The sequence below is a fragment of the Rousettus aegyptiacus genome, unplaced genomic scaffold, assembly GCF_014176215.1.
Source record: "Rousettus aegyptiacus isolate mRouAeg1 unplaced genomic scaffold, mRouAeg1.p scaffold_m13_p_5, whole genome shotgun sequence".
NCBI classification, from domain to species: Eukaryota; Metazoa; Chordata; class Mammalia; order Chiroptera; family Pteropodidae; genus Rousettus; species Rousettus aegyptiacus.
Window position 1 is genome coordinate 26,104,438 of NW_023416308.1, and position 27,553 is coordinate 26,131,990.

Below are 27,553 nucleotides of genomic sequence, written 5' to 3' on the forward strand. Positions count from 1 at the left end.
TTGGCTTTGAGACTGAGGCAGGACCAGGCTCCTTTTCCTGCCTCTCTCTCCAGTCCCTAACCTAAGAGTAACTTGCCAGAGCACAAACAATCCTGTCAAGAGGTCCAAGGGAATAGCATGGCCACTTTTTGGGGTATGGGGCTGGAGGGGAACATCTGGTCTTCAGCTCACCTCAGAGATGCCTGCTTTAAGGCTGTAGGGAGGACCTATGTTCTGTCAGGCCAACCTGTAATTCCTATAATGCTTGGGTTAAGAGCCAGCCTTCTCCTCACCTGACCCATTGTCAATTGTCACCAGTTCTCCACATTGTTGACTGCAAGGGTTGACAATCACTATAAAAGAAACTGGTTGTTTTGATCTGGAGCAGCCATAATTCAACCTGGAGTCATCCAGGCAGCTGTATATTATATTATTAGTGTTATAGGAAAAGGGGGGGGGAATAAATGGGCTGTTTGTAGATTTCAGTTCTCCAATCATGACCTCCATTTATAGAAAACTGGAATTCTAAATAATCGTTATCATCAAAGCACCTATTAGTGTGAGGTTGGGCACCCTGTCCAGCAAACCCAAGCCAAGCCATGATGACCAGCTGGGTTGTGGCCCCCTCTGCACTCCATGCCCTGTGAATAACTCTATCATGTAAAAAGGAGGCATCTGTCTCCCCCACGTGGGTGATGGACTCTTTAGGGGCAAAGGCTACTCTTTATCCCTTTTGCAACCCCAGTGCCTAGCAGCCCAGGCACACAGTAGGCACTTAATATTAGTTTTGTTAAATTTTCATGTTTCTCACACTTTATGAAGAAACTAGATATTTCCACCATCGATTCTATAAATTTACCATATCTACATTCGTCTTTTCCTTCTTCCATCCTATTATACACACACACACACACACACACGCACACACACACACGTGTGTGTGTGTGTATATATATATATATATATATATATATTACATATATATATTTACACATGACAAAAGCCAATCTTTCACCAAGTGGTCTGTTGGCCATCTCCTCTTGTCCTCTCAAGGACTCCTTCCGTTATATCTTCTCTTTCTTGCATCCCAAAGTTCTTTCTCTCTTTCCTGGATCATTCCCATTAGGTGAAAAGCAAGCAAACCCATATTCGATTATCTTCCAGTCTTGGAGTCTCCCCTACACCCCATACCTTATTCTGGCTATGACCCCATTTCTCTGCATCCTTCTCAGGCAAACTTCTGGAAAATCTGTCTGTACACATTAGCTTTACTTTGTCTCTTGCCATTTGCTCTTGAGCCTACTTTTTCTGGTTTAAACCTGACAATTACAAATCCTCATTTTTCTTTAGGCCATAGTCAACCTTTGAGTTCCAGATCGTGGGCTCCGTCTGCCTCCCTTCACGTTACTCGAGCTGCAGGAAACATTCCACAGTGTAGCCTACTCCCAACTCCTCCACATACATTTCTCCTCAGCTTCAGTGACAGGGCACTTTGTGGTTTGCCACTCATACCTCTCTTTCAGCTCTCAATCTGGGTTTCTACTCCTTAAACATAGGACCTTGACCTTTCTATTTCTATGTCGTACTCTTTTTAATAATCTCATCGATTCCATCATATATGACTGATAATGCCCATATTTATATCTCCAGCTCAAACTTTTCCATGACCTCTAACTGCCTCCTTGACACCCTCCCTTACATGTCTCACAGGTACCTCACACTGACCCTGTTCCAAATGAACCTGTTTCATCTCATTGTTCCCTCAGACCATACCCTTTTCTCATCTCCTAGTTTCCGGTGAGTGAAATCTCTGTCCACCTAGTTGCCCGAGCCAGAATTCTAAGCATCATCTCGAATTCCCCTCACCCACTCTGCCTGAGTGGACCTCTCATCAACCTCAATTTGTTCATCTGTTTCTTGTGTCTCTTCTCCCAATCTGAGATTGACAAAAATTGCACTAGGTCCTAGGCAGGTACTGATTAATTAAATAGACTTGGTCCACATACTCAGTAAACATATGGTGGATGTTGAATGAATAAAAGAATGGGTGCAAAAAGAAAAAAGAAAAAGGCTGAGTTCTTGGATGCCCAGTCACAAGTTACAGCCTCACGATCCTTCCAGAAAGAAGCTCACCATTGGTATGTTCGGTGCCATTTGTCATGGAACTTAATTTCACTATGATTCAGTTTCTTATTCTATAAAATGATACAAACAGCACCTAACTCACAGGGCTATTGTCAGGATTCAATAGCAGAACACTAAGCATATAGTTAGTGCTCAATTCATGCATAATTTAAAATAGCCTGTAATATAAACAACCCAACCATTTGATCAATTATTTTTTCTTACCATTTTGGCATGTTACACCCAGCCTGAGGTAAACTTAAAGAGCATACAAATGAATGAATAAATAATGAGCACACCTCATCGCCAGCGAGTCAGAGGCAAGAGTGATTTCAGCTCTGATCCCAGATGAACTGAGAACGATGCCAGCTGAGATGCCAATCAGGGGCTTGTCTGTTGTCCCAGTTCCCGTCTCCACCTCTGGCCCAGGCTCTGCCACTGTCCCCTGTTCCTGCTCCAGCTCCCAGAGGGGAAAGCGATGGATGGAAACATCATAAACAAGAACAATGCCTACTTAGAAATGGCCTGTGTTCTTTCTTAAAATTATGAATAAAATAATATACTGCCTACATCAGGTGGTATGGAGGATTTGCAATTGAGAGTGCAAATGAAAAAGAGGTCACTTGTTAGGTTTGGGAGGGGACAAATGGTCCTGGAATGGTCTTTTTCTACTGCTAGAATGGTTAAGGGGAAAACCATCTGCGAACAAAGGGTCATAAATTGCCTCCAAGCACTGTCTGTCTGCTGTAGAAAAAAGGTTTGTGTTTGGGGAACCTCTTGCTGAGGAAAGAGTGCACATTTGGGGGGCCCGTACTGACAATTTGGTTGTTATTTGTTAACTTGACAAGATGGGTAATAGTTGAAGTATGGAATCCTAAAAGGAGTGCAGAAAATGTTACAATAAAAATCCCAATTCATCATCCCTGGCCCAGACCTAATGCAGTCAGCTACCAGCTCACCAGGCTTCTGCTCACAGGAATTTCATCTGGGCCTTATCTTATGGGAAATGCAAGCCAGCCACTCCTAAAGTTTATGAGATTTACAGAAAATTGTACATATCATGCAGATCTACTTTTTTTTTTCTTGCTTTTCTTTCAAAAGAAATGAGTTCTTGGGGCACTTATGAAAATGCATGACTGAAGAGAGGAAGCTAGAGCCAAGCTTTTTGGAGGTAAAAGGATTTGAGAGCAGTTTCTGAGCCAGGTGGACAAGCTGTGGTTCTGGACCAGCCAGCTTCACCCCTCCTTGGCCCTGCCACCCAAACCCTAGGTCAGGCTGAGGGAGGGTTGACTTTACCTTTTCAAATCTCCATTAGTTCCCTTAGATATGAATGCTGAGTCAGGGTCTGTGAAGTTAGCTGAAGGGTGAAGGAGAGAGGAAGGAGACACAGATCTCAATGAGGAAGACCAGCCCCGGATGTCAGCAGGGGCTTGGCAGAAGGCTCGTGGTGACCCTGGGTGGACACCACTGCTCACCTACAGTGACCCCACAGAGGAATCAGTACAAAGCCAGGTGAATCCTTTCTAAGAGTATTGATTGGGAAGAGTTTCAGGGAGAGGGTGTAACTTGAGAGACTGAACAATTTAATCCAGATACTGAGAACTAAGGAAAATGTGTAAATTATTATATCGGACCAAATGTACTGGAGTGAACCACACACCTGCTCATGAGAGTTTCAGATGAGGAATAGGCAGATGAGTAATTGTAGCGCCTTTGCATATCAGAGCTCTACTGTGAATAAATCTGAGAGCCAAACACACATGTTGCTTCTTTTCACTCTAAGCCAGTACCTGGATTTTATAGGTAGCTACTGAACATCTGGAAAGTTATACGAAGGTCTAAATAAATGCATTTTTAATAGTCGAGTTTCCAGAACTGGTGATAGGCTGAGAGACACCTTGAATAGTGAGCGATCACGGCAAGATCGAAACCTTTAAAAGGTGCTAAGCACTGAAAACATTATAGTGTGCCTTTCTGTTGTTTTTCTGGAAATAAAAATACTTCTAACACATAAAATTATAGTACAGAAGCCCAATGATGTTCTGATGTTAGGATGGCTGGAGCTAAGTTTTATAAACAAAAAATATCAAATTTTATTCAAAAGATGTTTTAGATTTCCTCAGGACATGTTTAGTCTATCTCCTGGATAAGTGAGCCCTGGTAGAGCCTGGCAACCTGGTCGGGACCCATAGCTCCCTCCCGGGTTCCGTCTCCTCAGCTGGTTCAATGGGTCATGAGTAAAAGGACATGGACTTTGTGTTCAGAAGATGGATTCCAGTCCCTGCACTTGTCCCTTAATGTGCGACCTTGGAAATTCATATAATCTTTTTGAATCTCAGTTTCCTCATCTTTAAAATGGGGATAATAAAACCTTCCTCATAGGATGGTAACAAAGATCAAATGAGAGAATATGTGTGAAAATGTCACATAATGTTAGTTTGTATGGTTACAAAAATATTCTAACAGTAAATTATCACCAAACGCCAGTGAGGATGCAGAGCAAGAGGAACGCTCATTCAATTGAGGGGAATGCACACTGGTGCGGCCTCTTTGGAAGACATTTCGGCAGTTTCTTACAAAGCTATACATACATGTCGCATACAATTCAGCAGTTATTCTAGGTATTTACTAAACGGAGTTGAAAAATTATGTGCACACTAAATCCTGCACACTAATGTTTATAGCAGCTGTTTTTTTCATAATTTCCGAACTCTAGAATCAACCAAGATGTCCTTCGACAGCAGCCAAGATAGATAAACAAACTTCTGTATATCTAGACAATGGAGTATTATTCAGCATTAAAAAGAAATGCACTATCAAGTCATGAGAAATGAAGGAACCTTAAATGCGTGTTGCTAAGTGAAAAAAGCCATACTCTAAAGGTTACATACTGTATGATTTTGATTATATTACATTCCAGAAAAGGCAAAACTATGGAGACAGTAAAAAGATAAGTGGTTGCCAGGGGTTGGGAGTTTGGAGAGAGGGAAGAATGGGTTGAGCACAGTAATTTTTAGGGCAGTGCAAATATTCTATGTGATGCTGTAATAACACTATGCATCTGTTAAAACTTATAAAACTGTATAACAGAACTGTATAACTAATTTAATTAATAACAATGTATCAATATTGCATTATCAATGGTAACAAATATACTACACAACTATAAGATGTTAATAATGGTGGAAATGGAGTGGGAGAGGATGTATGAAATATGTGCACTTTCTGTTCAATTTTCCCGTAAAATTGTAAATAAGCCTAAAACTGCTCTAAGAAATACATCTATTAATTAAAAAACATAATTACAGAGCTGCTCGAACCACTGGCTCTTCTTCCCCACCCCAAGAGAATCAACTCTTTGGAGGCAGCATGTCAGGAATTCTGTGCCAGCCCACCCTGTGTAAAGGCTCACACAGACATTGGGGAAAGCATGAATCAAAAATGACAGCACATTCTTCACGCTGAACTATTACCTTGTCTGGTTATTTTGCCATTCGTACTGATAATAATAAGCCACTCTGCTATCGTGTATTCACTTAATTTGATATTTAGTCTAACCTTTCACTGGGACACTTTTGTATCCATGGGGGACACAGGTTTTATTTTATTTTTGCAAATGTAATAAAGTTGGAATCCTGAAGATACTGTTCAGTTTCTAGAGGTGATTGGGGAACAATGCGGGGAAGGAAAGAAAGAGGCAAGACACAACATAAGACCTAACTAATTATACATTAAAATGGAGAAGAAAAAACCAAAGACCTGGCTAATGGGATAAAAAGGGAGGGGGCTCGATCCGAGTCAGCTCCCTGGCTTCCAGGTTCCACCCTGGGGCTGGCCAGGGCATGGGATCGAACTGTTTCTCGGACGGAGGGATTGCCTTCTGCTGGTGGGGCCTGTCCTTCTTCTGCAGTCGGTGTGTGCTCTGCTGATCTAGAAGGAGGGAAGAAGAACATGGAAGTCCATTTCAGAACAAAGGCTGAAAGATGGGACTTCACAATCATGGGAGCAGAGCTGGCCTTCACCTAAATCAGAGCAGGTTGTCTAAGTGGTGTGGTTTGAAAAGCCCCACTGTCTCTGCCACTGAGATCAAAATTCTCCTCCTTTCTGTGTGGAGCACATAGCAGAGGCCTACATATTGGTACCTGGTCCCTCTTGTGTTAAGAATCGGCCTTTTCCCTGTTCTTTTTAAATGTTGGTTCTCTCAAAACAGAGCTGCAGCTTAGAGTGCATGAGTGTCACAGAGCCCTGGGGCTCAGAAGAAGGCCTGCCTGATAGTGGGGGTGAACTAGCACAGAGAAGGTGTGGGACATATACCAAAGACGATGCTTCTGGGGTGGGGAAAAGTGGCACTGTGCAGATGTTCTGCCAACTGTTTGGAGAGGAGGGAACTCCCTGCAGGGGAGGGAAAGGGAAAGCATCATCCAGAGGCTCCAACACCCACTTTCAGAACCACCTGCAGTCAGCACACCAGAACTCTGGGGGGCGTCATGGTGGAGTGCTGAATGTGGGGAATGCGGCGTTGTGCAGGGACTGTGAGCCTGGGCTCTGACCGTCTTGCAGATTTAACCCCGTCTCTGTTACTTATTTAAACTCTCTGAGGCTCGGTTTCTCATGCATAAAATAGAGTCATAATAATCTTATTTCATAAAGCTGTTGTGAGTATAAAACATGTCAAGTTCTTAGCACAATATCTGGCACAGAGAAGTATTCAATCCTGAAGTTTCGATGCCATGGCTGCTGTTTGCAGGAAGAATCTGTTGGTCAGTGTCCGGTGCCCTTCAATGCCTGTGTGCAGAGCTGTCTGTTACCTGGGAGGAGGCTTAGCCACATCCTCCTCCACACTGGTCCCCAGAAGCAGGTGCTGATGGGCACTCCAGTTTTATTACTGGCTTCCTGTGGAGCTGGGTCCTAATCTACCTGGTGGCCTGGGGCAGCTGGGGCTGTGTGAGGGCTTGCTGATGGGGCCCTGGCAGCCTGAGTCTCAGCCTCCAAACACACTCAGCACTGGGATGATGTATATGAGGAAAGCACAGAATCATATGGTTGAAAAGAACTATAATTGTAATGGAAATTCAAATCACTCCACTAAACCTGTTTTCTGCATTCACTTTTTGTTGTAAATCAGAAGCACTGGGAGCAATTTATTTCTAAACATCAACAATTTGGAATGGGAAGGGGAATGAAATAATTGCATTCTGACTCGCTTGAAACAATTCATCTGTGTGTACGTGCACATCCGGAGGGCCTATGGACACTGCAAAGTAATGTACGCCTTTGCTTCTGTTTTTCATCTCTCACATGTGCCTGGAAAGAGGAGGAAGCCAGGTGGCTTTCTACTTCTCCCTGTGCGCATCCGATGGCTGTGGAAGCAAAGGCTCATTGCGCCCACTGCAGCCAGGCGGAGAGGGAAGATTTCTCTGTGGTTGGGGGCCATGGGCAGCCCCCCTCCTGCTTTCCTAATTCATCAGTCCCAAGGGTGGCCTGGAGAGACCCCCAGTAGGCCTCCTCTGACACCCCAGGAGCACAGCTCCTTTCTCTCTTAAAAAAAGCCAATTCTTCCTTTTCTGTCCCATCCTGCTTTGTCAGAACCCTAGCTTCTTCCCTCTTAGGATTCCTAACCTGCTGACCAGTGTCCAGGGAACCTCCTCCGAGCCCCACAGGGGGCTCAGGGTCTGGTGGGCTGCAGAGACAGATGCTTTGTGTTCTGGAAAAACGGGGGTAACTAATGAATCAGCAAAACTTTTTTGGGGAAAGAATTTACTATTTGATTTTTCATTAAAAAAAAAAGTGAAGGGATCATCATAAGGAAAAGCAGAGTACTATGGGGTTTCTTTTCGCTGACTTTGTAGATTAGTATTATTTATAAGCCCATATTGGCCTGGGGCTCTAGAGCAAGTGTATGGGGACTCATGTAGTCTTTTTAACATCTAGAGCCTCTAAACATCTCACTCTGGTCCTGCTCCTCCTAGTTCTTATGGGTCCTTTTGGTTTCTATGGTTCTAATTGGATGAGTGGGCACATCCTCGGGGTTGCCACACAGGATCTCTTTAGAGAAATGGTGTGAAGCAGCATTAGCCCAAGAAATACTTTATGACTGAGGAGGCAAATGCGTTAAGAGGAAAGAGCGTGGGTCTGGGATCTAAAGCCAGGTTCGAATTCTCAGTGACTGTGATTTTAATCATGCCATGCCTCAGTTTCTCCATCTGTAAAGTGAAGATTGCAAAAGAGCCTACCACAGAGGAGCCCCTGTAGGGATTTGTATGAAAGTGCTTTATGAACTGCAAAGAAGTGTGTGTGTGTGTGTGTGTGTGTGTGTGTGTGTGTGTGTGAGAGATGAAGAGGTAGAACTATTATTTTATATAAACATCTGCCCTCAGGATTTCTCTTGGGTATGTAGTTTTGTTGGAAAAACAAGATGATAAGCATCTGGGGAAAAATGAGACTCCCAGGAATACAAGCTTAGGTGGGATTAACTGTTCAGCAGAAAACTGAGGTGGGGGAGGGAGGGGGAATCTGGTGTTGTTCTTGAGAGAGAAAGAGCCAGGAAGAAGGAAAGGGGTTGTGTAGGAGGAGCAGGGAGAGCCAGCGAGATGGCAGGAATTTCCTCATCCTGGAAGCCCTTGTACCCCTAATATTGATGAACAATGGGAGGCTTGCTGTAAGTGATCTCTTATGGGAATACCCAAAGGAGCTGAGCCTGCCTTCTGATGGGCTACAGGGCAGACAGTGCCTTGGAATCCGGAAGCAGACATGAGAAAGCAAGCTACTGGGTCTTGGAGAAGGCTTTGGACCAAAGGCCCCCACTCTGCTCTTCTTCAGACTCACATGAGGAGTTGAAACAAACAACGATGCAGGCCTCACCCCCAAATGATTCGTCAGAATCTCTGTGGGTGGGGCTCCAAGCTCCAGAGTTACTTTGAAACTCCCCATGACCTGAATGTGAGCCAGGATTGAGGCCCATTCTCTACATTGTCTCCCCGTTATCTGTGACCAGATCTCAAGGGCTTGGGGCACACAGGTTGGGCATCATTAAGAATTTCCTGGGAGATCTCAGGGAAGTGTCCTACACCAAATGAAAATGGATTAAGTTGAGCCATTTAGAACTTGACCTAGTGGCATGGAGAACCTCCATCTCTGTCTACCAGAACTTTGGCCCACCCCTATGTCCTCATCTGAGCACTCAGTGCCTGCTTCACCTTCTAGTCTGGGGACAGGAGGATTTTCACAGTAAAGCAGGGGCTTGTGTTATGATAACCTGGGTGAGAGGAGCTCAGGGACCCAGAGGGAAAAAAAATCTTACCAGAGTATTAGCGTAACTGGCACAAATGGCAGGTACGCAGGTCTCCAGGGACGGATTTCTCCCTTGACTGAGATTCAACTGTAGTGAAATATCAGAAACCTGACATGTCTTGTATGTGCCAAAAAAAAAAGTGTCAGGATTCTCAAATATCTCAAATATGCTTCTCTTGCCTTTTTTGCCTGCAAACAGCATTGGTGGGATTGTGACCTTCAAGATTATCTCAAGAATAATGAGTCCCAGGCATCTTTTCAGCTCCATTAGTGACTAAGATGCAATACATTGTCCCAGCATACAAACAGGCCTCCTCTGAGGGTCAGATGTGAACTCCAGGCTCTCCGACTGAAGAGAACTACTCAACCCCTGGACAATGAGGAAGCAGACGGGAAGCCAGGTATCATTATACAGGGATGTGGCTGTGACAGTGGTTAATGGGATGGTAGAGCAGAGCGGCCGGTTTCTGAGCCGCAGCTTTAGGAAGCTCCAGTTCATAGGATGTCTGCTGGCTGTTGGGGTTGGTGAGAGACAGGGAGTGAGGACACTGGGCGTACTGTTTTAGCACCTGATATCTCTAATGCATGCATGCCCACAGATGTGACTTCGCAAAACTTCGATCTCATTGGGCATTCTGATTTTTCCTAAAATTTTTATTAACTTGAATGCTTGAAAAAGATGTGGGTTTATGGAAAACTAAGTTTATTTTGCGTAACTGAGAATTACTAGAAACTCCATCCTTTTACATTTCAATTTTATAGACAATCTTTCTTTCTTTTTTTTTTAAATGAACTTGCTTTCTTTTCTAGGTTAAGAATTAAAGTACAGTTAACTTATCGACAATTTCAGCGTCTTTTGGAGCAGGGGTCTTCAATCCCCAGGCTGCAGACCCAGTACCTGTCTGTGGCCTGTTAGGACCTGGGCTGCACAGCAGGAGGTGAGTGGCAGGCGAGGGAGGAAAGCTTCATCTGTATCTGCAGCTGCTCCCCAGCACCTAGCATCACCGCCTCAGCTCCACCTCAGATCATCAGGCATTAGATTCTCATTGGAGCACCGGTCCCTGGTGCCAAAAAGGTTGGGGACTGCTGTTTGGGGGGCATCAGATAATACATTATTTTTCATTGATTCATTTATGCAAATGTTTCTTGAGTTTCTGCTTTAAGTGAAATATCGTGCAATGTGCTGGAATATCGCTACCGTAGGTTGCTGTCGGTAAGGGTGATGTAGTACCTTAGTAGCCACAGAGTCTGGGATATCCATCCCCAAACCTCTAATCTGTGGGAGTCAGATGAGAAAATAATTCTCCCCAAATACAAGCCATGTTAGCCCTGGGATGCAGTACAAAGAGAGTAAGGTTCTGAGTCAGAGGCCCTGGGTTCAAGTCCTCAATCTGCCACTCACCAGCTATGGGACCTTGGATGGACACTTTGTCCTCTGACCTGTTCTCATTTGTAAGATGGAATCATCACACCTACCCTACAGCATGGGGCAGGAATAAGTGAGAAACACACACGTGCCTAGGATAGCACTTGTCGTGGTATACCTTTTTAGTTAATATTTGTTTAACACAAAAAGTTGAATCATTCTGAAATCTAAGAGAAGCAACATGAAATAAGATTCCACTATGCTACACCAGACATCCCAAATTCCCAACCAGTTGGTTATGACCCGAAGAATCACTATTCCATAGGCAAACGAACTGCCCATCACGTGTTTGTGGCCATGATGTAGAAGAACAGAAAAAACAGTAGACATTCAGAAATTCGGTGTCACACATACTGCCTCCCTTTACTTGCTACCTTGACCTTCTGCTTGTGGCCTCTCTTGGTTTCTTTGCCTTGATGCTGCCTCAGTTGGAGAGGTTAACCAATGAGGCGTTAAATATCTTCCACATGGAGTGGGTACGGTTAAGGTGGGTGGGAGCAGAAAGGAAGAGGACCAGCCTAGGAGACAGCATTTAGTGCTAGAACGCATCATTTAGATGGCATGGAGAAATGGGTTCTATGAGGAAGGGAGCTGTGCTCCCTGGGAGCTTCCTAAGTGAGTATTACAGAGTTACCTAATTGATTCCATCCTTCATCAGTTCAGAAACACTGAGTACCTGAAAACAAAACGCCAGCCTAGACAGGATGCCAGGTGCTAGGAGGAGCAGAGAGATACGTCTGAGGGCACACCTGGCCCCCTGAAACATCCAGGCTGAGGAGTCTAGGTCTAACTGATTAAATGTAACACATGCTGCACTCACGCTCCCACAGTGGCATGTGCGTTGTGCAGTGGGATCGCATAAGAAAGTGTAATACAACGCTCTGTTTAGAGGAATGTGTAAAGGATTCACAGAGAGGAGCGTAACTGAGCTGGGCCCTGAAAATGAGGAATGAAGACTACCAAGCACAGAACTGAAAGAATAGTTTTATGAATAGGGGGAACAGCTTATGCAAAATGAGGAAGTATGAAAGCTCCTGATTTTCTCAAGGAGAGGTAGCTAGTCCCATGAGCATCAACAGAATATTAAAGTTAGGAAGCTTTTACCTCTTCCTAAAGCATTGGAAGAATATATATTATATATTAATTATTAGTGGGATTTACAATACTGAAACATTGTAATATGCAGCCACTATGAAATTCTCCTGTAAATTACTAAGTCCCCAGGTTAAGATAAGCTGGAGCAAATGGAGACCTTCCATCTCACTATGATTGGAGCTAACTCTCCATACAAACTCTTGGCAGTTGCTCGCTGTCGCCTGTCTCCTCCCCAGGACAGTACATGGGGCCTTCGCCTCTTTTCTAAGCTGTTTGTTTATGTGCACTTTGTCTCATCTATCAACTAGATACACTCTAGGGTAAGAGCTCCAGAGGGACGTGGGATCATACTGACACACAGACAACATAGATATCTGTTGTCAGGGTAATGGCTAATGACATCAAACTTCCGGTAGGACATAGCTGAGTGATACATCAAAGAGTTATCCAAACTGAAAAGAGCAGAAACAAGCGGTGTGTGTGTCTGTGTGTGCGTATGCATGTATGTGTGAGTTTGTAAGTATGTGTATATGTACCTATGTTTGCTCGGGAATATGCATGTATATTTGTGAATGATTGAGTGTTTCAGATCCTCTGACGATATTTTGATAAGGGCACATGAGCTATGATTTACATCCCAGTCAATAGCTAGCAATATTCTAGGAAATAAACCTGTTGAAACCAAAAACATATGACCACTGAGGTCTTAATCCATGAAGGAAATTTAGGAGCATGTGATTTCTCTACTTGCTGTCAAGAATCTGAGTTCTGTGGAGTGCAAAAGTCTGAGGATGACCTTTTCTTGGCAGAAGCAAAAGTGAAAAAGCCTATTATGGTGCATAAGCCAATTTACTCTGTACAAATAAGTGGCAATTTTGTTCCTTAAATACATAAGTATGGAAGGAAAATGTCTATAAACTGAAAGATGCTTTCCTATGACAAATCTCTTCTTGTTTGTTGGAAAGCAGAGGATAGCAGCCCATTTAGGGGTTTATGGGCAGATGTCAAAGGAAGAACATCTGAGTCCTCTAGTGAACTTCACCTGGAAAAATAGGTCTGGAACTAGTCTCTGGTTGGGTAGGAGCAGGAGGTGATATATGGGTAAATACCTTTTGATGAAAGCATTTTAAAGGAGATGTGAAGGAGAAAGTGAAATATACCTCCTGCTTTAATTTATCACTTCTTTTTATTTAAAAAAATACATGGCATTTGTAGACTGAACAAAATTAAAAGTCATAGACAGATCACATTTACCACAGCATTTACTAACAGAAATTGGAAAGTCATTGGTATAGAACAACTTCTCCTTGAAGCAGGGGTCCCTAACCTGAGGAAGCTCTGAGCTCTGAGTAAATGAATGAACCAAAACCATCTTCAAATGATGAATATGTTTTTCTAGGGAGCAGGTTCCAGGATTTAATTAGGTTTTCAAAGGGATCTCTAACAAAAAAAGGTTGAAGATCATGTATTAGTGTCTGGTGGACTTTTCTTGCCTGGAGGTTGAGATCAGAGGGTAGATGAGGTTGGTTGGATGTTTGGTTGTGGGAGAGGTTATAAAGGGATTAATATTAGAAAAGTTGGTTTATCATTTAAGGAGCACAGTTCATAAAGCCTGAGCAGTTTTAGTGGATGAAAGACTTATTAGATAGGTGTGCATGTATACATTTATATAGTAATGGACTAAAACAACATCTTTGTATTTAGATTAATTTCTTTGTAGATAGATATATAAAACAATCTAGCAATGACAAGCGTTCCCAAAACTATAAAAGACTTGTTTACACATTTAGGTCTCATACTGAAAGTCAGGGGAAGGGCTACCTCTCATTGATAAACAGACCTGGAGGGGCAAAGGAGACAAACCTTGTAGAAACCATACTGGATGGAGGAACTCTAACTACTCACATGTTTTGCTCATCTTCCTCAAAGGTCCCAGGGCACTATTCGGACCCCTTTCCCCACCAGCCTCACCCCACCACATCTGGCTTTGCTCTGAACTTTGATGTTCAGTCAGGTGTGGTGTCCTATTGAAAGAAAACAAACCTTGATCTGATTACAAACTGTTGTCTCTAAGTTGTCATTCATTAATTAATGAATAAATTAAACAATACTTGCCCACCTGTCATGCTATCTATCATCTGAAGAACAATTATTTTCAGAGCTATTGCTATCTCCACAGTACAAGGTATATAATAGTCATTAAATATTTATTTATTATGTAAATGAAAAAAAAAGACAGAGAGAAGAAAGGGAGAGAGATGAAGAGAGAGAAGCGAGGAAGAAAAAAGAAGGGAAACAACCTCCCACTCCACACCACAGGACCAGAGGCTCAAACCCCACCCCTGGGCAGCGGCAGGGTGGGGTTGGCGGGTTGCATGTCCTAGTGCCATCGACTTCTTGGCTGTGCTCTTAATGTGCCTGTGTCCCCAACTCCTTTCTTCAACTATTTCAACACATTTTAAAAATCCACACTGAAACCATCACATGCCAAATTAAACGGCTGAACAGTCACCAGCCCAGCAGTTGTACAAACATCCAGACCTTGAATCCTAATTTGAGTTCAGATGGCAAGAAGACTGAAAGAGAGGCTGGGGAATGAATAAGATGAAAACCAAGCTAAGGTCTTCAGGGAAAGCTATTGTCTTGATTCTTCAGCCCCGATGAGCCTCATGGAGAAAATAAAAACATGAAGAATATTCCCTCATGTACTCACAATGACAATATGAGCACTAATAGTGATGATAATAAAAAAGAATATATTGCCTTCAAATACAATCCCTTGCCTAGCATTGCCCCAAGTATCCTTGGGGTCCTCGGCTGGCAGTCACTCATTCCTGCAGATCTCCACCTATAAACTGGGGATCTGGCAGGAGAGTAAGTCCTTTTCAGTCCCAAGATTGTACAATTCCATGACAGGGAGCTCCAATAGTGTTAGTAATGATAGAAGACTTTTATTCAGCCAGAGATGGAGATCCACATAGCACCCCCTTTTCATGAGCCTTGGAGTGCCACTCCCTGAGTTGAACTCCTAGTTCTATGGCACACACACTGTGCACAAATTCAGGCAAGTTATACAACCTTTCCTATGCCTCAAACTCCTTACCTATAAATTAGGGATAATAATAGCATTATTGGGTAAGGACCACATACTAACCACAATGTTTTCTGCACTGAGAGCCTGAGAAAGCAATGCCTTTTCCTGGAGGTTGAGATCAGGTATGAGCAGGATATGGTATGGGAAGATGGAAGGGCTGACTGCCCAGACCCCATGTCCTACCAGAGTTTCAGCTCTTCCGACGACACTGACACCCACTGATAAAACTCTACACTTTTCATCTAATAAACAAACTTTTCTTTTTCTTTCTTTTCCTTTTTTTTTAGCGACGCAACCCTTCATTGACATCACCGATTACAAGGACCTTGTCAGCTTACAATCCCTTATTTTTATTTTTTATGCCTACAGCACCTGGTCCTCCTAGGTAGTCTCCTATCCAAGTACGAACCAGGCCTGACCCTGCTTAAGCTTCCGAGGTCAGATGGGATCAGGCTTGTTCAGGGTGGCATGGCTGTAGACATAAAGGGACTTTTCAAACATAAATTTAGAATGCAGCCCAGAAAACCATCAGATTGCGAAGGAGACTTATGGTTGCATTTCCATGCAGTGGGAATGATGTTAGGAGAAAAGATAGTCCTGGTGAGATGCCCAGCCCTGACTCCTCCATCTCTGCAGTGTACAGATGTTCCAACCGGCAGGCAGTCCTCACACTTACCCTCGGCCCCTAGTGCCTGAGACCTTTTCATTAGCTATGTGTAACCATTCAAATACATATGGAACTTTTACAATTTTAAATGTGTTTCAATTACAAAGTTTAAAGAGTTACCTGGAACCCCCCTTGTGACATGTACACATCACAAGAGGGAGCACAAGGTTTGCCCCATTCCCAGTCACACAGAACCACTAGCAGGTTCCCAGTAATGCTGTGCTCTTTCTCATCTTTATGGCGTTGAACTTGTTCCTTTTGCCTAGAGTGTCTTTTTCCCTCACCCATCACCTGGATTTTGCAAAAATGGTCTTCAAGCTGTTTGTAGAAGGCTTTTGAGATTATTCCACACATCTCTGTGATAGGGATCAGGACTCCTCTTATGAAGTCCCATGATTCTTTATTAGTACAGATATGGCTACTATTTGCTTAGTGCTTACTAAATGCCAGGTGCTCTATTAGATGGTTTGCATGTGTTGTCTCAAATACTGCTCATCATGGCTCTCTAGGGAAGATGATGAAAAGAAAGTCAAGTTAGGTACCTGCATAACTCGCTCCAGGACACAGAGCCTTTATGTGTCAGAGTCAGAATTGAACTGATTTTTGATCCCAAAGTTTCGCTTTACAGATTCGCGCTTAGTGTTGTAAGTACCTGTTTAGGTGCCTGCCTCCCTCACTAGACCTTGAGGGCATGGAGTGTGTCCTCTTTGTCTGTGTCCCTCAGTGCTTGGCCTGGGGCTTGGCTCACAGTTGGCACTGGATGCACGTGGAATTAATGAATGTCTGCACCGGTGTGGATGGGGAAGAAGGTGCCAAGCGCAGGTGCCCTCCACTCCTGCAAGCAGCAGGTGTGCGGGTCTGCCCTGGGGCTGATAAACAATTGCCTGCAGTTCGGAGAATGGAGCTCCCTCTTGAGGCTGGGAGGGTAAAGGAAAAGGGCATCGGTGTAGTAAGACGGCCTTTTGGGGGAACTGTTAGCAAGAGAGAATACAGTACTCCCCCTTTATCCTTGGGAGATATGTTCCAAGACCCCCAATGGATGCCTGAAACCGCAGATAGTACCAAACCCTGTATGTGTGTATATATATATATTTTTTTCCTACTTACAAACCTATAATAAAGTTTAATTTATAAATTAGGCACAGTAAGAGATTGACAACTAATAACAAAATAGAACAATTATAACAACGTACTGTAATAAGAATTATGTGAGTGGCTTTGGGGTCATTACTACATAAAACAAACATTGCGGTAACTCGACAGTTGATCAGATCACTGAGAGGGAGTGTGTACAATGTGGAAACGCTGGCCAAAGCGATGATTCATGCCCTGGGCGGGACAGAGCGGGGTGGCACGAGATTTCATTATACTACTCAGAACGGCGTGCAATAACACTTACGAAATGTTTACTTCTGGAATTTTCCATTTAATATTTTCAGACCCTGTTTGTGGGTAATTGAAACCGTGGAAAGTGAAACTGTGGACGAGGGGGAGAATACTGTACTTATTTAAAAGTTAAATGTCTTAAATTCTTTTTCATGATTTGCGTTTGGCAAACTGTGATCAGGAGCAGCTTCCAAAGGGTGACTCTAGCAGCTTTGCTTTGTCCTTGCCGCGGGGCAGAGGGGCACCAGCTCATGCTATGGGGAGGTGGTAGTGACGGGGTGTGTGTGTGTGTGTGTGTGTGTGTGTGTGTGTGCGTGTGTGTGTTTGGGAGGGGGGCTCTGCCAAGTTGGAACAGAGTTTTTAAGGCCTAAAAATACAGTTTTTTCTTTTTCTTTTTTCCCCAGTGACTTTCTGATGCAGCAGGCTCCCCAGGTTCAGTGCCGTCCTACCCAAAGAGGTACTTTATGTCCTCAGCGTTATAAATCCATTTTAATTGTAACAACAGAAACAGCAGTAGCAAAACGGAGCCAAGCAAACTGGGCCCTTTTCTGCACTCTCTAACTAGCTCAAATTAAATGCTGAATTGTATTTTGGGGTCTGAGTTTTGTCATGCAAACGAAGAAAAACAACTTGCTTTCCAATTTCTACATGCAAATATAGAGTGAATTGTAGAGACAGAGAATATATTTTGCCATCTCAGTGGTTCTAGAAAAGATAAGGGGCTCTTGCAAAAAGTTATGCAATTTGTCAGCTGGCAGCTTATTAAATACCCAAAACAAATGTTTATATAGCATTAGAGGGACACTGTCAAGGTCGGGAGGTTCCAAAATGGACCAATTTGGCTTTTTTCATAACTGTTTACAAAATCTCTTGTTCTTTTTCCCCCTCAAAACAAATCCAATGATTCTGTTTTCAGCTGCTTTAGGAAAAAAAAAAAAACAGGCAAGGAGCCAGCCCCTGTGTACAGGCCTCTAATAATAAACCCAAATGCATGGCTAGTTGCTCAGCAGTCACGAGCAACACTACAATAACCGTTTCACAACACAGAGCCCTTGGCTTCTGCAGAACCTTCATTAAGGGGTAGTGGAGAAGAAGAGGTTCACCTGATTTTGAAAACAAACCCTGACTCCCATGCCCTAGGAGCAAATAAAATTAGGCAGGGAAAATGCGATCTCCTTCGTGCTCAAGAAAGGACAGTAAAAAAGTCATGGACCTTATTATCAGGTGGGACCCTCATTCAATCCAATAACCATTGATTTAGGTGCATAGTAAGGGCAGTGTATGTTGGATGAGACAGAAGACAACAAAGAAGGCACTGACCATGTCCCCAAAGGGTTTTATAATCCAGTGGGGGTTTAGGGGAGACAGACACCTCGGTAACTGCAATGCTGCATGGAATAATAGGGTGAATTGAGAGGCGAAGGGAGAGGCAGGAGTAAAAAAATTAAATCCATCCCATCTTTTGTCTTTAAATTGACAATCTATTGGTAACCTTATTTGAGATTTGTTCATTAACTCATTAATTAACTCAATCCCTCTAAGCTAACTGGAGAGGGTAGGGGATTCACAGAGGTCTCCCGCTGCTTAGAGGTCAAGGACAAAGTGTGTTGGGTCCTGCCCTGTACAAAGCTTGGCAATTAAGGTGGCTTCTAGGAAATAGCTGTGGCCTGGAAGGTGGAAGAGAAAAAAAAATCCCTGAAATTTCCTCCCATTTCACTGCACATCCCTCCTTCCTTTCCCTACCCAACTTCAAAATTCTTTCTCACATCCAGTTAACTTGAGACAGTCTCAATTTTGGCAAAGAAGATTCTCCTGCGGCTCTGGGGGCCTAGGTGTGAAAAGTTCCTTTTTTTGCGATGACACATAAGTTGCCTCAGCTTGCTTCGTGGCTAGAAATAGATTTCTGTCATTCTTAATAATGGCCCCATTGGGTTGGGGAAGGGCAGCGTGTTGAGTCACTGATCATACAGAGCTCTGAGTGAGCGGCAAAGGGAAGGATGACGGGGGAGGGGGGAAACTGTCAGCCCCTCGCTCGCACTGGACTACAAGCATGTAATTCACAACTTCTGTAAGCCTGGGAACTTATCATTTGAAAGTTGTTGCTCTAGAGTGCCTTGACAGTCTAACAATACAAAATAAATCTTCTATTCACGCCTCTCCAGCAAGCAAGGATTCCAGAATATGCAGCCACAGCAGAAAACAGCGATAAGTTCCTTGTTATGTTGTCGAAACTTACAGCCACTCCACACTGCCCTGATTACCATATATTAGCTTTCTGCACACATGTGAAGAGTTTCCCAAGGCCTTATTCCTGGACAGCACTTTAAAAATTTTTTGTGTAAATCCCGTAGGGTCCCTCCAGATTATCTGATTTCCATGTTTCTAAGCTGTAACATGTTTTCTCTCCTTGGGTTAAGCAGTGTGCAAACATCCCATAAATGGGAGCATGGAACCACAGGAAAAACAATAAGCCTGGAGATCTCTGTGCTCAGCCCTACACCTGGGCATCGCTAGCATTTTGGAGACTGGTTGAAACCAGAGGCATTAATATGGAGGAGAGGAAATTGGCTCCCAAGGAGAGGCTCAGGAATGGCTCATAAAATGAACATCTGTCAGAGGAGTAACTGCAAGAGATGAAGACCTCATGGGCTACTGAGTCTGAAACGCCAAATTAGTCAAGGAGACTGAGCAAGAGAGAGCGGTTTCCACCACTTGTAGCGGTCTGGGCTGAAACCCGGAGAATGCTATGGTTCTTCTGGAAATTGTCTTAAGCCCCCAAGCCCTGGGCTCTTTCCCTGGCAGATGTGGTGTTTGCGTGTGTGTGTGTGCAGAGCAATGAGCCACCCAGTCCATCTAACGAACCCCATCTGCTCCATTCTACTGGCTACCCAGGCTCTTTGCCTGCACCCTGAACATGCACCAGCCCCTGCTGAGGGCTGAACCCAGCACATTTAAATTCCCGATTCTAAGCTCCCGCTGTGGCAAGGCTCTGAGAAACCAGCAAGCAACTCAGTACCTGGTGTACCACCAGGATCCATTCCGTAACTGGGAGTTTACAATTACCTCTTTTGTCCTGTTCTGAGAAACCTGTTCTTCTCCGGGAGGAGCTCCTTATCACTCTCCTTCCTTCCCTTTCGTAACTTGCTTTTTCCAGGGAGAACTTTGAACCAGAAACTGAATGACTTTCTCATGGAGCCAGGCGGTCCCTATCTGAATTTTCCGTGTGGTCATCATCTTGTAAGCTCCTAAAGGGTGGTAAGACTGTGTCCAGATTGTTTGTTGCTTTGTCCCTAGAACCTTGCAAAGTTCCTGGCACAGAACAAACTTTCAATAAATAGTTGTTGACTGATTGGATGGATAAATGGACAAATGAATAAGTGTGAATAAGTGAATAGGAACCAGTGTGCTTTGGACAGGTACGGTGCCAGCCACAGCTAAGCCTTCTTTTATAGGACTCAACATTAGCAATGAACTTCTTTAACCCTGAAAGAAATCAGACCAAGCCCTCAACACTTTAACTTACAGTCAAGAGACTGTTTCTGAATCCAGCCCTCCTACTAACTACAGCACTGATATTGACACATTACAGACCTTTTATTGTCACTGGAAAACATGAAAAGGTTAAGGTACTTTCCAGATTGGAGAATTTTTACTCGATTTCCATGAGAACCATTTTTCCTGATTACCAGGTATAATAGAGTCTACCTATTAGGCAAACAATTTACCATTTTCTATTATTTCCAGTGGCAGCCAACATTTTTTGCACCAGGGACTGTTGCTCCTCTGAGAATCTAATGCCCGATGATCTGAGGTAGAGCTGAGGCAGAGATGCTAGTGCTGGGGAGCGGCTGCAAATACAGATGAAACTTTTTGCTCACTAGCCTGCTGCTCACCTCCTGCTGTGCAGCTCGTTTCTTAACAGGCCATGGACAAGTACCAGTCCATGGTCCAGGGGCTGGGAGACCCTGATTTAACCTATTCTTTATATTGTGATTGTAAAAAATAGAAGGCCAAAAATCTTTACTCTCCCTACTTTGAAACTTTGGGGCATTTATTATAGAGCTGTGTATGTAGTGGGATCTCATTAATATTATTTTGAAGATGCAGCTGATGTTGATAGTGGTAAGGAGTTGAGGGAGCAGAAAGGCATGCTTCCCAGGCTGCCACTTCTGGTCTAGGTAGTAAAGCTCCTTTCAGAATTTATTCACACTTTGTGACAAAACTTCTTGATGCACTCTGACAGCATTCCTCAATGAATGCTGTCCAGTAAACAGAATGATGCGAAGTGTACTTCCTGCTAAAAAGGTAAGGCAACAGAACCACAGGAGTCAATGCTGTATTTCTGGTACCCAGCATGGTGTCTGGGATATCAAAGACACTTCACAAATTCTAGCAACTATTGATGACTGGATTCCAACTTGTGCAATTGCAGATGTGAGGTAATGATTAGTAATTAGGCTTCTTGGTTTGCTCTGACTTTGAGTCCATGGCTTGAAATTCAGGCTCTTTTTGTTAGGATGAGCAGCTATGTCACTGTTTCACTGAGACCTAGGCTCACATAATTAGCCAGTGCATTTCAATCAACGTCCATTTTAATCCAAATTCTGGGGTGGATCTGTGTCTCGGATCCTGTGTGAACGATTTCCATTGACTTGCTCAAGAGCACTGCTCTGTCCCGAAGGAAGAGGGCCATGGTAACCAGTTCACCTTGACTCTGACAGGAAGCTGGGTCTTCCCATTGGAGTCCACAGCCAGGTGGGACCATACTGCTGAATATAATAAACAGATCAAGGCAATAATGCCCATTTTCTCCATTTCATTAGCCACAGCTCACTCTGTGTCAGGTCTTCTTTTCCCCAGTTCAGACTCATAAATCGACTTCCATCATTGAAGCAGGACTTGTCTCTCCCTCTAATAATGGCAAGACTTTAGGGAGGCAGAAGAAATTTAGCAAACATAATTCAGCAATGGGTTTGAGCTGAAAATAACTTCACTCAAGGACTGTGCCAGGACTCACAGAGATGAAAGCATTGGTAGCCTGCGTTTCCCTTTGTGGCTGGAGCATTAGAAGGCTCTGGGATTCTCATTAAAACATGTTCATTAGTCCAAAGATCCTCTCATCACCTGTGCATGAAATTAGTAAGTAAGTAAATAAGTAAGTAAATAAATAAATAAATAGTGGTGGACCCTCTGATTCCTGTTGCTGCTGCTCCTTGAGCAGTCAGTCTCTCCTTTATCTCCTTATCTCACGTTCACACTGCCAAGATGACATTTTTGGTTAAAAAGTTACAAATATTTTAGACCAAAATATGTCTTGAGATTTTGCCAACCTGACTTCCAATGCCGTGAGTGGGAATTCTGCCCAAAGAATGACGGAAGAGACAATTCCCTTGCTCTTTTAGAGCTTAATATCTTCACGACCATTTTGATTATCATCATCCCTTTTGCCACTAAAACCCTTTTGCCATTAGGATCCACGAACATAAACAATTGGTATTGAGGTTTACATACACGATGAGGGTCAAGTGAAGAGGTCTCCATTATGAGTAAGTGAATAGGGTCCTTAACTCAAAGCTTCTTATTCAGAATCTGTGAACTGATAAAACAAAGCTAAGACAAAACAGTGAGTGGGTTCTTTCAGGTTACCTTTCTGCAACCATACCCTAAATGTAGAGGGTTAATTACTGATACAGAAATACTTTAACCTGTTGATCCAGTCTTTTGACTCCAAAGCTTTAAGAAAAAGGAAGTCCACTTGATGGTGTTGGCTTGCGTGAAACGAAAATCTCTGGTTTATATTCTGTCATTCTTCTCTAGGACCAGAAGGAGCAAGTAGCCCTTGTGGCTTCAGTCCCACAACAACTCCAAGCACACTATACTTCCCAGCTGAGTCAAGTCTGAGGCACGAAGCTTTCAGCTCAGCCACTGAAACAACTTGAGTCTACTCTTGATTCCAGGTGGAAGAGATGGGCTGTGAAACAAGACAGCCCCTGCTTCTGTCCTTGGCTCTCACTCCTCTCACTCTGTGACCTCAGGCACTTTGCTAACTTCTCTGAATCCTCAATTTTCTTCTTTATAACATGGTGGGGTGGGGGTGGGGAGATAGTTCCTATTTTGTATATGTAATGAGGGAATAAAGAGGATGATTTTTGAAATCACACAATACCTGACACACAATAAATGATTTACTATTTTTATGATAAGTTGCATTTCTTGTACCATTTTCCCTTTGATATGGCTCTTAACAACTCTCAATAAACAAAAGCCACAAGATAATAGTGTTTTTAACTGGCTTATGTAAAGTTCTTACAAAATCCAAAGCTGAGCTCATCCACCACAGGAGAGGAGGAATTAGTGAGTGTTTTGAATATTAATGACTAGATGACCTCCTTCCTTATTATGTATCTGTATTCAAAATGCCACATCTAGTTCTAGTGATAATTATTGAATTTTCAGCAATTTATAGAAAAACAGCATATACAGTATGGAGATAATTGCCTCATTGGATTCTTAAGAAAGAGTCAGTTTTCTACAAACACAGAATTTTGTAATTATCGCTAGTGCTACGTGTTAAAATTAGAAAGTAGGTAAATAACAAAAAAGAACAGTGTTTATTCATCGTCTTTCAAATGTATGTCAGCTCAATTATCCTAAAATTGCACAGACAATATAGGAAAAGTGTTTTTCTTTTTCGAGGGGAAAACTTCTTTTTGAGTTTATTCTCTGAGATCCAGTGAGTCCATTGTTTGACAAGCCAACAGTATTATAATGGCCATTGTCTTCAGGAGTGGACTGATGGCAAGTTTCATCTCTCTCTCAGTGCTTTGGCTTTTTTTTTTTTTTTTGTCTCAGTTCTGAATTAAGTGTGGTAGAAATGCTTAGAATGATAAAGTTAAGAGATACACAGTGGAAAAAGAAGGTTCTGGCTATAGTTTTATTTATAATCCCCAATGCTAGATTTTAAGGTTAGACCCAAGTATCAACCTGCAAATCAGAGATCTCTCAAGTGCTCACAAAGTTTCAGGCATGTTTATCAATCTTCCCTCACCCAGCCTCCTGCACCCCAGCAGGGAGGTCAGCGGCCACGTGAAAGCAAACCGAAGTTTCTTCTGTGTTCCAAGGCCTGCTTTCCATGTTGTTACAGATGGAAGCACTTAGGGAGCTCTGGGAAGCTCACCGCAATCAATAATTGTCCAGGAAACAAACTCAGAGAAGAGAACTCAGTGATTTATTGAAAAGGCACCCAGAAATGGCAGAAGCACAGCATTCCTTCTAATCATAAGCTCAGCATCTAAGAGGAGCCACTGAGAAGAGCCTACTTAAACAAACGTAGATATACTGGGCACAATCAAGAGCAGTTACAGGGAACATGCTACCTGATGAAAGGGAGAACATGCTGCATCAGAAATAGGGCCGAGGTAAAGAGTACTTAACTGCAGAAGTGCAGGGAACAAAGACCAAACGGAAAAAAGCCAACATTGCTAAAATTAATGGGAAAGAGAAAACACACACACAAAACAGCTGGACCATTTGATACATAGCAAAAAAGCCAAGTGTATAAAACAGCTAGCTCATCTAAGACCAGAGAAGGCAGAGAAGATAAATAGCTCACAGTGTACTGAAGATGTTTACTTTTGCATCTGTCAACCGAAAGGGAAGGAAATGAGGATTTGCCTGAGTCAGAACGGGTTTCCAAGGAGGGAAGGAAGAAGCATGCTGAGAGCTGTGGCAATGGTAGAACCAATTAGCAAAAACCGATGGTGACTTAGACAACATTGCTCACCATGGGCTACAGGTGACCAAGGGCTTCTGCCTCCTGTCTCCCAGAGAAAGAAGACGATGGGGTAGCAATGCTACGTGCTGGTCCACTTAAAAGAAGGGCCAGAGGGAGCGATGGGCTAATTCTGCCCACTCCTCTGACAATCAGGCATCCGTATCAGCAAGCCTCTGATGTCCTTTCATTGGGACCTTCGCATCAGTTACCACCCAACCCCCTCCACAACCAGGAGGAGACACATTGCTTTCTCATCCTTCTAGTCTGAGAGATAGCAAAATAATACTCATGATAGGACAGGTAGAAAGGCAATCAGACCCAATGCCAGGTCTCAAAGGGATTGGGAAGCTTCACTGAGCTCTATGTTCTGAGCTCCCCAAACTTGTTCCTGTCCTGACATATGTAGAAAATAACAACATTTTAATAGAATTAAATAGATGATGGGCTCATATCTGGATTTGACTCTCTGCCTCAACCCCACCCTAATCTGAGGGCTGAGGGGTCATGATGTTGACCCACCAGTCACCTACGGGGAAAAGGTCTGACTTGTTCACCCATCACAGTCCAAGGGAGCAGACTCTGGATCTCGGCCTCCTTTCTGCTTGGCTCTGAGGTGGTTCTCTCCACAAACACTTCTGGTGAGCCAGTCAGCTCTCTAATCAGTGGCTTCACCAGGAAGAGACCCTCAAAAGAGCACAAACTGATTAGGGCAGTCACTGTGCTTTACAGAAGTGTGGATAAATCTTGAGGAGAGTACTGGAACTTTTCAAGGATGCTGCGACTCAGCAGACAACTGGCATGGCAGCCTTCAGGTGGGCAAGGATATTTGCCAAAGATTAGCTTGTGAAGCAAATCTAAATGTCTAGGCCCAGGGACACTGCACAGCAACGGAAGCAGTTGGCCATGTGCCAGAGAAATGTTTCCATAGTGGGGAGGGCCTCCAGTAGGAAAGAAAGGCACAGATTACGGCCAGCTCTTTGTAATTGCTTCAGGTTCATCGAAAAGGTGAATAATGACTTAGGAAGTGTAAACAATGGAGAAAGGAAGCGTTTTTAGGGAAGCAGTATGGCAGAGTATGTAAAGCTCAAATGGCTTTGCTGTAAGGCAGAAGGCACTAGAATCTTTCCTCTGCCACTTACTAGCTGTGTGGCTTTGGGAAAGTAACCTACCCTCCCTGAACTTTAGTTTTCTTACTGAATTATGATGACATCTTTCTCACAGAGTTGTTTGCGTATATTAAATAAAACCATGTATACAAAGAACCTAGAATGCCAGCGTTTCAATAAAATGTTAACTACTCTACTTCACTATATGAATTGTTTAAACTAGAAATTGGTTTGAAGTGTTGTGTGGTCCTTTAGATTTGTCTGGAAGCTCAGGAAATACTAAAGAGAACTACATCTCTATTGATTGACAGGATTCCCCTCATTGTATGGACTCTACAAAGTTACTGTAATTGTTGACTCCTGGTCTGTCTCAAACTAGACTCCATCTCTTGGTGTGTGGCTTCCAAATTCTGCAGGGATTTTCATAGCCATTCGACCTCCTTAGATATGAGCCATTTATTAGACTATGAGCCACTCGCCACCCCCCCGCCCCCCGCCCCGGCCACCAGTGTCAGGGAACGTATCTCAACATTCCCACCCAGGCCCCCTCCTGGTCCATGGGGGAACACTCAATATAGTTTGTTGAACTGTAGAAGGAAGATGCAGAATGCCTGATGAGCACATGTGAGCAACTTCTGTCATCTGGACCTCTACAAACCCCGTGGAAAGAGGAGAAGGGAGTGAGAGGTGGAGACTCAAGCAGATAAAATCAATAGAAGGGTAACAAGAAAATCTGGGATTCCAAGCACGCCAGGCAGCCTGGGGTAATGGGTCAGGCCTGCCCACGAGGGCTCCTCTTAGTGTGCACCTTTCTCTCCCATGCTGAAGAAACTCAATTCCCCCTTTTGAATAGAGGTCCACTCTCTCTGCTGTTCAGGAAAGCATCAAGAAAAAAGACAAGGAAACAGGGAGCAACCACCTGACATTACTCCACTCTGCTTGTCACAGCGAAACAATAGGAACGTGAATTTCTCAGGCATAATGAAGTGGACAAGCAGGGGTGAGCAGGCCCATTGTGTGGGAGGCTGCTCTTTCTTGCTGTTTGTCTCTGGCAGAATTGATAGATGGGCTTCTAGGCAGCCTCCCAATTAGACACATGCAACCGCCCCAATTAAGAGCCCTTTTGCAGGTCTCCTCTTGCAGTTACAATAGCATGCGGTCAGTGGGCGGGGTTTAGATCAAACTTTGGAAAATGACTGGAAGGTGCAGTCCTCCACACACCTCTCTGAGCAAAGAGTGAATAGGTCATTTGGGCCAACCCCTTAGCTTGTCAAAAAGATTCTACCTGCAGACAATTTATCAATGTAAACTAGAGCCTTTGGTTGGGTTCAGAATCAACAACTAATTATTCTATAATGCAGTGGTTCTTATATTTTGTTATTTCAGAATTATCCAGGAAGAGTGTTAAGATTATCATTATCTAGATCTCACTCCAAACTTCCAGACCCGGACTCTGCACTTGATTAGGGTCTAGAACACCTCAGTCCCATTTGATCGAGGCTGATTTAGTCATTTAATTCATAGCTAATTAAGGTATGCATCTGAAATTCATATTCAAAATCTTTTCAATCATTTTCATTCTTTCTTTCTTTCATTCATTCATGCAATATTA

The 27,553-nt window shown here is 43.4% G+C and overlaps 1 protein-coding gene and 1 pseudogene across 2 annotated transcripts in view; both read right to left on the reverse strand.

The window, feature by feature from the left end:
• KIRREL3 (kirre like nephrin family adhesion molecule 3) overlaps positions 1–27,553 on the reverse strand; it is a 521,313-nt gene that overhangs the window by 329,558 nt on the left and 164,202 nt on the right. The window lies entirely within an intron of this gene.
• LOC118603419 lies at positions 15,369–15,488 on the reverse strand (annotated as a pseudogene).